The sequence below is a fragment of the Pithys albifrons genome, chromosome 3 (assembly GCF_047495875.1).
Source record: "Pithys albifrons albifrons isolate INPA30051 chromosome 3, PitAlb_v1, whole genome shotgun sequence".
NCBI classification, from domain to species: Eukaryota; Metazoa; Chordata; class Aves; order Passeriformes; family Thamnophilidae; genus Pithys; species Pithys albifrons.
In genome coordinates, this window is record NC_092460.1 from 12,240,164 (window position 1) to 12,250,368 (window position 10,205).

Here is a 10,205-nt window from a genome sequence, read left to right on the forward strand (position 1 = left end):
GCTGCTCAAGTTACCCCTCTTCTGTTTATCTGATAATATTATGGCTGTGCTTTCATCTTCTACACTCTTTCAGTTTTCATAGAGAGTGGTGGAGTGTTGATTCATGTGTGATACTGCAACGTGATTTATGTTGTTATTCCCTTAAAGGGAACGTCAAGGTGTTGATTCCTTGAGCAGTGGGTGGTTGCTGTTCTGTGGGAGGGGGTCCCTGCCAGCTCGAATCCAGCACATGGGCTTTATTTAGTAGAGTACTTTTCCCATGTCTGATGTACTTCTTGGTACAGGCTTGCCACAGAGAGGGAGGAAGCAAAGCTGCAGAAAGAAAAGCCACAGAGAAATAACCAAGCATGTCTGTTGGAATCACTGAAAAAGGCTGGAGTTGTGGACTTCCACATGAAAGCAGTCCCGGGTACAGAGGTGGCAGAACACAAGGTATGCTGGGGGAGATGTGTAAGAGAAGTAAACCAAGAAAAAGCAAGCTCATTATATCTAAATTTATGCTAAATCTCTGTGCCTTATGTAAAGACATGTAATTATTGGGGGTGACAGTCCAAGTTGTGAAAAGTGGGCTGAAGAAATACCTCCTGTAGAGACAAGGAGAAGGCTCCTGTTATTCAGAGAGAGTGCTCAGGCATTGGAATGGGCTGCCCAGAGAGGGGGTGGATTCCCCATCCCTGGAGGTTTTTCAACTGAGCTTGGCCGTGGCACTGAGTGCCATGATCTGGTAAAGGGACTGGTGTTGGACCAAGGGTTGGACTTGATGATCTCAGAGGTCTTTTCCAACCCAATCCATTCTATGATTCTGTGATTCTTTGCAGTGACTGGAAATAATTGTGATCTGCTTGTCCCCTCTCGTGGTGTTAAATCAGGAAATGCTTTGTTCCTTGTGTATGTTGGGAATTTGCATAAGCCTGTAGCATAATGTACATTCATGTCACCCTTAAAAGCTTGTAAAGAGACTGTGTGACTTACTTTTATACAGCACATAATTTTTGGTGGCTGGGCTGTCAGGAACTGCTCTCTGTGCTTCACATTCAGGATTAGGGTCTGCACGTGCTTACAAGAGGAAGATTAAAATCACTGAACATGCAAATTAAGACAGGAAAAATAATATTAATTGGAAAGTTTTGAAAATTATTTGCAAAGCACAGAATGGTGCTAGAGGGATTTTTGTGTGTGTGTGGCAAAGGGGAAGAGAGCAAAATAATAGTGATTCTGTCTGTGCAGTGGCTGCTGTTAACTCATAAACCAGAAGCCATATATTAGACATAGTACTTGCAAAGTAAAGAAATTTACTACTTTGTTATCATTCTTTATTTGCAGGTCGTAGAAGTTTGGGGTTTTGGTTGGCTTTGGGTTTTGTTGTTTTTGAGAAGGAAGCTGGCTAAGTTGCACAGTACGATTATATCTCACTAAAGAGCATAAACAAAAATGAATTAGTCACAGATGGTTCTTTTATTAGTAGTTCTGTTATCCAAGAACAAACATCTTTCTCTGTTCCAGGGTTACTTCCACTCTCTTTTTGTTTAACACCGTTTACTTTTCTTTTCCTATAGAAGTGGGTTGTTGGTAAATTTGGCAGAGTCTTGCCTGTCCTCCACCTCAGGAATCCGCAAAAGAATAAAATATCCTTTTCCTACTGTCTGGGCATAGGCACAGTTCCCTTCCTTCTTCTGTCATATGGAGAAACAGTTGCTGAACAGTCTTAATTTTGATTGCTATGTCAGACTCAATTTACTGAATCCCTCAAGTGTGTCTTGCAGTAAATTTGTGTGATTTGGAGCAGTTTCTTAGACTGCACAAGTCAGTTGCTTAAAGACATGAGATGAAAAAGGGCTCCTTGTTGTCCTTTCGTGTAGAATTCAGCCTGTTCAGAAAGACTCGAGTCTGTTTGCTGGAGGAATCTTGTTTTAATTCCTTAACTCAGACCAACGTTGTGAAATATGACCCCTCAAAGTACTGCCATAACCTGAGGAAGCTGGAGCCAGACCGGGCACAAGCAGCTCCTGTGCCTGAGCTCACCCAGCACTTGGAAGGGAGAGATGTCAGTGCAAACAGGAAACGACAAGGAGAGTTCTCTGGGATGAAGAAACCACCTAAAAAACCGAGGCCACTGTGCAGTGAGGCCCTGAATGGAGCAGCAGCTCTGTCCTCTGGGTGCCAGCCCCGTCCAAAACACACCAGCTCACCACAACTCAGCCAGAGATCAAACCCCAAACCCAATGACGAGTTGAAATTGCCTCCATCGAGGAGTCTGGATAGTAAAACGCCAGGCAAAGGTTTATCATCAGATCAGAGGAATGTTAGTGGAGTTACAGCTCGAAATAACACGAGTGTTTCTGACAGTGATGTTGATTCTGAAGAGGAGATCAGAGCCATGGTAAAGAAAGAGACAGAAAAATGGAAAGCTGGAAATGCTGAGACTGAAAGTGACCCCTTGGAAATCGCTGGGGATGATTTTGGATTAAAATACAGTAGTCACTGGTCCTTAAGCAAGCCAGATGCCATGAAGAAAACCACTAAAGGAAGTTACAAAGAGACTGTGGAATATGGTAATGGTTATGATTCAGCAGGTACAGATGAAATTATTGCTGAAGGTAAAACTCCAGATCCAAATAGCAGCAAAACTGCAATTTTAGAAGATTCTGAACAGATGAAGGTGGAAAGTAAAAAAATCCTAGCTAACAAAAAAAGTGCTTTGTTAAATGACTCATCACTGAAAACTCAAAATGTAGAAGGAGAACACATTGAAAAAAAGTGGAAAATTAAAAAATCCAAAATTGGTGCATTGCAAACTTCAGCAGTTACCAGTACAGCAGAGACAAGTGATAGTGAGAGCTCTCACTCGGAGTCTGAGCAAGGGGAGTCTGAAATCAGTTCTGACTATGAGTCCATGATGCAAAACTGTTACCGCTTAGACCTTTCCTTACATGACTTAAAAGCATTGGCTGCCAAAAACACTGGGACACCTGCAGAGGAATCTGATGGTGCACAGAGTTCTGCTCAGTCCCCTGCTGAAGAAAATCCTAAGGGTAATGCAAATAAACCAAAACTTCCTAAATGTCACCCTGCAGATAAAAAAAAAAAGCATCTCTCCTGACGATGTGCTGGCTGATATTTTAGCAGGGGAGAATAAGGAAAGCTCCAAGGGACAAAATAATTCACGTTTGAAATATCAGCCCTTCAGGGGAATGGGGTCCCTTTGTGTGAAAGAGTCAACTAAGGACAGTACTGGGTTAAAAAAGGGGTCTGTAGGTTTAGGACTTGGAGCTTGTGTATTTTCTTCTGGGGAGGAGTCATCTAAAAGACAGCCCAAGAACCATCCATTGTGTGCACTTCAAGTCAGCAGTAAAAAGAGACAAAATGTGCCCAGTGAGCAGCATGAGGCACCGTCACCTGGTGCCTCCTCAGCAGATGAGAGACATCAGCCTGTTTCCAGGCCATGTTTACAGAGGAAGAAAAAAGACAGGAGTTCTCCACAAGACCACAGTTCAGAGCATGGAGCTGCCTCTCCCAGCCTTGATCAGAGTGACAGTGAGAGCAGTGACAGGGACAGCAACGCTGCAGGGGCTCTGAAACACGTTAAACGGCAACGGGAGAGCCCAAAACTGCTTTCCAAAAAAATGAAGATGAATGTAAGCAATAAAAACCCAGAACGCGAAGCTAATACATGTGAGAACAGGAAGACAAGCCTTCCAGAAGATAAGGAGCTTTGTCTTCATGCTACTGCTTCAAAGGAATCTGCAAGAGACAAACAGGAGCAGGACAACCAGAGGAGGCTGGCGGCTCTGGAGGAGAGACACAGGGAGAGAGAACTCCAAAAGAAACTCATTCAAGGAGCACTTTCGAATCTGGTAATTACACTCACAACTTTTATCTGAATAGTCCAGAGTACAAGGAAAAGGGTAATTAATGTATGTGAATTAAGATTCCTAAAAATCATAGTCTGAATTTTCTGATACATTGCCAGTTTTGAGTATATACAAAATCCTGCATACCTCGTCCCTGGAATGCCTCTGGAGTTGCAGGAGGAATAGCAGAGGTCATGGAAATGCCTTTTAGATACTGCTGTATTAGTGCAGCAAGTACTTGCTGTGTTTGACCTGACATTTCCCCCTTTCCTAGGACGGCCAGCCAGCAGGGAAGCACAAACACATCCTATTCGATTCAGACACGGAAAATGAGACGTTGAAAAAAGACGCAAGTTTGGGAAATATGCCTGGAGAAGTAAGTGTTATTAGGCAAAAGCCCTGTGTGACCATGCCTTTTGTTCTGAAGATTAGATTTCCTAGTGAAGTGCCAGAGAAATGTAGGTAAGTTTTGAATTAACATCAGACAGGTTTGACAGTACTTAACCATTCATCTAAGAAAGCTTGAGAGCTTGGAGAATTTGGAAGGAGTTTGAGATTGGTACAGAAGGTATTCTAACTTAGAAGAGAAAGAACTTCTGTATAATTAGTGTTGAAATTCCTCTGCTTTTAGGCAAAGGCAGGGGAGGAGATTGGGCTTGAGCAGTACAGAAGTACTCTGCTCTTTCTGAGACTGGATGAACTGCTAAGGCAGTATCTTGTTTTTGTTGAGCTCCAAAGAACTGTGTAAGGTTTCGTCTTTACTATCATTAGCAGACTCCTCATGATTTTACTGCCATGGTTTAGTACAATTAAATACTTATTTTTTTCTCAAATAGAACTTCTTATCTATGACATTTTTTAATCGCATCTCTGCTAAAACTTTAAAGCATTGGGTTTGCTTTTGTTGGGATTTTGCCTTATAAATGTATTGAGATTAGGACCATTATCGTTATTTAGCCATTGACATTTTTACCTTCCTTGATGTAATCAGAAATTTGCAAATTTTTAACTGTTGTAAAATCTGAGTTGCCCATTTGTAATGGTTCTACCCATGGCTTCCTCAGTAACCACTGTATCTAAGGAAGTTACAAGTATTCCACATGTGTCTTCCACATAGTAGGGGAGGAGGGGTTTTTGGTTTTGGTTGTCCCTTTTTCTTGGCCGGGGTTGCTGGTGGGAGAGGCTGGAGTCTGATCCCTTCGGTTGCTGGTGGTTCTCCTGTCCTGGGTGAGATTGTTTCATGCTTGTTCCCCTTCCTTGAAGTTTTTAATTGTGTTTGTCTGTTTCATTTGGGTTTTTTTTGGTTTGGTTTTGTTTCTTCCCAATTTTCTTGTTGATCAGTCCCCTTTTCCCTTTCCCCTGGGGGTGGGATCCTACGTACTGTGTACACAGTGTGATTGTGAATGTTAGAAAATATAATTTCTTCTTTTTATTCATTTCAGTTTCTTTTGAGTTAATTTCTTTTCAGTGTTTCTTCCGTTTGCTGGGGAGGCTTTTGAGAGGGGGGAAGGGGGGCCAGTCGAGAGTTGGTAAAAAGCTAGGCTAAACCTGGACACCATTACGTGGATATTTTGCCCATGATGAAATGGAATAATCATAATTTTAATTTTATAATTATAAACCAGAGTTGCACGAGGTGTGTATACAAGATAAGATTGGCAGCATGTTGATCAGTGCTGGAAATGCACAGGGTTGTGCAGGAAATCCACTTTTTCAGGAAAACTGGAAAGCACATGAACAAAGTTGGTACTGATTTATATTCTCAGATGTAAATAACCTCCTTCTTTTGTTTTTCCTTTTTGTTTAACAAAGGATACATCTGCTCCCAAGCCTTCAGGCAAACTGTTTGACAGCAGTGAGGACGAGGAAGACAACACGGACGATGAACGATTCATAATTAAGCCACAGTTTGAAGGCAAAGCTGGGGAAAAAGTGAGTGAACCCATCACTGGAATTTAATTTTCCTCTGAGAGTCTATAGGGCCACTTCAGAGGAACAGAACTGGTAGGCTTGTATTATTACTGAGTATGATTTATATCAATTTAAAATAGAATTCCCTTCAACAGAGGAAAGAGTGGCCATGGAGGAAATAATGTGTGGTGTTATCTTTGTATCCAAAGAAATTCCTGGAAAAGGCCTCAAGAGCTAAAGATTATTAGTATGTTGCCATGAAGTATGAAAAGAAAGGGATTGAACGTTGCTGATTTCCTCCTCCAGTGCTTAAGAGCACTTGTTTCATTTGTTTAGCTCCTGAGGCTGCAGTCCCGATTTGGCACCGATGAAAGATTCCGCATGGACGCCCGATTCCTGGAGAGTGACAGTGAGGAGGAAGGTAAAGCTGCCCATACTTCCTGGTTACTGGTAGTAATGGAGCCATATCATGGAGCTTTAGCTTTTGAAGCACCTTATGGCCTCCTTTGGCTTCTTTGGTGATCCCTTAAAAGAAAACCACCCACCTCTGCTGTGGCTCTGCATGGGAAACACCAGGGGTGGCTGTGCTTTCTTAAAGGTGTATGCTGCAAAAGTATTTGGAACAGCTGAGTGAGGCACATGTGCCTAATAAAACAACATTTGAGACTATTTTTAATACAGCATGATACCAGAATGTGTTTATCCACATTGAAAAACTGGGTAAGCGGTGACTTAGAAAAACCCCCTTTTGGATCATTATATTCATTTAAACTGTTTGTTTTGTAGCCATCCTGCAGCCTGTGGCTGATTTGGCAGTCTTAAGTAGGGTCATTTTTTTTCTTTAGCAGCAGAAGGCAGAAAAGCTGAAAATAGAAAAAGTTTGAATATCCACCCCCAAGAAAAAGAAATTAACCCAGTTTTCAGGATTCAATTTCTTTCTGAAACTTAAATTTTTGCCTCACTCTGCTATTCCCTTCATTGCTTTCATGTGATCTTCTGTAGAGCATCAGCAGTGGCAGAGGGGTTGCAGTTACATGACAGCAGCAGGAAACATGTTAAATACCTGATCTGGCCTTCACATGAAATAGATGCCCAGAACTGTTCTAACCCAAGATTTTCTACAGTGCAAGGCACAAAGTCTCTGAGTAGCTTTTAGATAAAGGAAGCGATGTGTTGATAGACGTGAGCTCTGCTAGTACTGTAGTGATACTATGCATCAAATATCACAGGCTCAGCAGGGAAAATATAATGTATTTCTTGTTATCTTAGCAGAGACAAAGAGCTTGAAGGCAGATGAGGAAGACGAACTTGCTGCAGAGAAAAAGAAAACTCTGCAGATACTGGGAAGCCTCTTGAACATCAACCTGGAACAGCCTAAGCCAAGTAAAACAGCAACAAGTGCCAAGAAATTCAAGTATGAATCATCTGCCATCAGTGAAGGAGTTCTAGGGTGGCTTCAGTTTTGCCGGTGTTTCCTAACCAAAATTTCTGCCTAGATGGCTGAGGAAAGTACTTCCTTTCTTGTGTGTATTTGAAGTCAGTATTTAATGGAATTCCCAGGCACTGACTAGCAGGGACTTTCTAAATGTCAATTACATTTTGGAGAGATTTTGGTGAAGAAGCCAATTTGAATTTGTATCCTACTGTAAAGGTTTGGGGTAGCTTTCATTTGAGCCTTTAGAGTTTCTCATGGTTTCTCTTTGCCTTTCTATTTTCTTAGAGACATTAATGCCCTCCGTTACGATCCCACCAGACAGGACCACGCAGTTTTTGAAAGGAAACCAAGTACTACAGAAAAGGAGAGGTAATATTACAGCTTGGTAACTATAGTTGTGATGTTTCTCCCCTTAGAGAGAAGCCTATGGCAGCAGACTGAGTTTGAAACTACGCAGACTGCTATTTTCTCTTTAGTCCTCCCTGTGATTGCGGAAATCAATATACAATAGGAATTGTGAGCACTAAAACCAGCATGCAGTGTCATCTTTTCTTTGTAGTCCATCTACTCTCTGCATGCCATTTTCTGTCCTCACTGAAGGTGAGAAAGGTCAAGTCATGGACTTGAAGATTTGAGAAGTTTTCAAGAGACATGTGTATTAGCTCTTATCCTGTGAAAAAGCATATTAGCTCTTAACATTTCTTTTGCCAGAAGAGAAATCTGTCCTAAGTGTCTTCATTTATGAACTACCACATGTTAAGTGAAAAGTCCCATAATGATGTGGGTAATAAAAAGGAGGCTTGTTCCTGCCTTTAGAATCAAAGCTCAGATGTTTCCCCTGCACTGCTCTCTCCCTTAAAAGTGAACTCCTCATCAATGTGCATGGCTGAGTTTAGGAAAACATCAAGAGCCAGGTGGCTCTTTCTTTTAAAAACAGCTGTGTTGTGTTACTGTCCTCCAACAATCCCATTTCAGTAAAGCTAAAAGGAAGAAGAAGAAGAAAGAAGAGAGTGAGAAACTGCCTCAAGTGTCTGAAGAAGTCTATTATGATATTGCTGCTGATTTAAAAGACTTATTTGGATCTTCAAAGAGCCAATCAGAGAAACGTGAGGGAATACCCTGGGACAAAGATGATGCAGAAGACTCTGCCCCACCTGACCATTTGGAACCTGTCTCTGGGAATAACACAGCTCAGGAGCCGAGTGGTTTCAAGTTTTCCTTCTTTGGAGACACAGTGAAGTCAGGTGTAAAAGAAGGTAAGAGCAGGACAGTGCAATTTCTAGTGAATGGCTCACGTCGGGCACTGTGCAGGACTACGGTGCTTAGAAATTCAGAATCCAGGGCATTTTCAGAGGCAAAAGTGAGTAATGAGGCAGAATCATTATGATCTTCAGTTACACTTGCCAGGATTGTGGTAGCTCAGCTTGCGCCCCAGGAATCTTGAAAGGGATGTTTTGAGAAAGAACGATTATTTATTTGTTTTTTTTAAACAGTGATGGACGTTGTTGTCATCCCCTACATTTCTCAGACAGGGAAAAAGGTGATATGCCAAGTCAAAGTTTCACACAACCCAACAAGATTTGAAATCAAAGGTGTCTTAATGGAGTAATGTGAGCAAAAGCAAATCTGGAGTTGACGCCAAGAACATTCAAGATTGCTTTATTATTTACTTAATTTTCTTATTGTACCTTTAGAAAATTGAAACTGAATGACCCATGACTATAGGGGATATAAGTGTTACACACTCAAGATTAAAACATACTGAATTAAGTCAGTCAGTAGGGTAGGAAACAAAACAAACCATGTGAAGTTAAATGAAAGATTTAAAACAAACAAAGCCCCCCACATTTTTGTTGACTTCAGAAAGGATTCACTGTTCTGAATGCACTAATAAAGGTTTCAGGATATGAAAGAGACCCCCAGAACAAAGTGAAAAATACCTGAGCAGAGATGTAGTTCAGAAAGCCCGAGAGGGGGAGGTTTTCATCCTTCTTAAATCTGCTTTTCCAATGTAAGTTCTTCACTGGGAAGTAGGGTTTTTTGCTGGCAAGTAGAGGAATAATCTGATTTTTTATTTCAATTGTGATAATCTTGCAGAGCCCTACATCCTTGAAACAATAAAACCTGCAAAAGTCACATGGCAAGAAGATCCACGTTTCCAGGACAGCAGTTCTGAGGATGATGATGAGCCAGAGGCATCAGAAATTGAAAAGGATCAAGAAATGCAAGTTGTATTTGTTTTCTATTTGGTTGTAGTAATTTGCTGCTGTGAGAATATTAATAGCAGCACTCAGGTCCTGGGAAACTGCTGTCTTCATTCCACATCTCTGAGCAACGGAAGTTATCCTGGAAAACCATTCCTTGCTGCACAGAGTGTAACAGTGAAACATCCCAACAGCCCATTTGCTTTGACCTTGAGTATAAAAATATGAAAGCTGAGTTTGTGGTTGAACACTGGAGAAATTAAGTGGGTAATTTTGGTTCAACCCAAACCAGTTTTGGTTTGGCCAAAAGTCAGAGACGTAGTAAATTTTCTTTTATAAAAGGGTCTTTTTTATAGGAGACCGTATTTGGTTACTGTGGAGGAATGTTCTTCCATGCATTCTGTTTCTCTGAAGCACTACAGCTTTAACTTGCATTAATGGAATTTGACAGTAACTTTCTTGATGTTAAAGTTTCCTTGTGTTTGTCCAGGTTTCTTTGCTTGCCACAAAGAGAAAGTACAAGATTTTTCTTCTTCTCCAGAGACGATGAACGACTGAGAGGTACAACAGAACTTACTCACTGTCACTCCTTTTTTGGTTTCTTTCAAAAGTCTTACTGAAAGTCAGGGAAGAAGTCCTGTCTAGTTATTTGTTCTGTAACACAGGTGAGAGGTTTAAGGAAAAAAATAAATTGCAAGTTTTCATTCGTATTTGTGGTCTAAATTGAGGTAGAATCCCATGACAAACTGCTGGTAACAAAAACGCTGACCATCTGTCTTGCTTCCATTTTTTTTCAGAGAATTG

The 10,205-nt window shown here is 41.2% G+C and overlaps 1 pseudogene; it reads left to right on the top strand.

Moving 5' to 3' along the window:
* Window positions 1-276: 276 nt before the first annotated feature.
* On the top strand, window positions 277-9,959 carry LOC139669205 (nucleolar protein 8-like; annotated as a pseudogene).
* The last annotated feature ends 246 nt before the right edge of the window (window positions 9,960-10,205 follow it).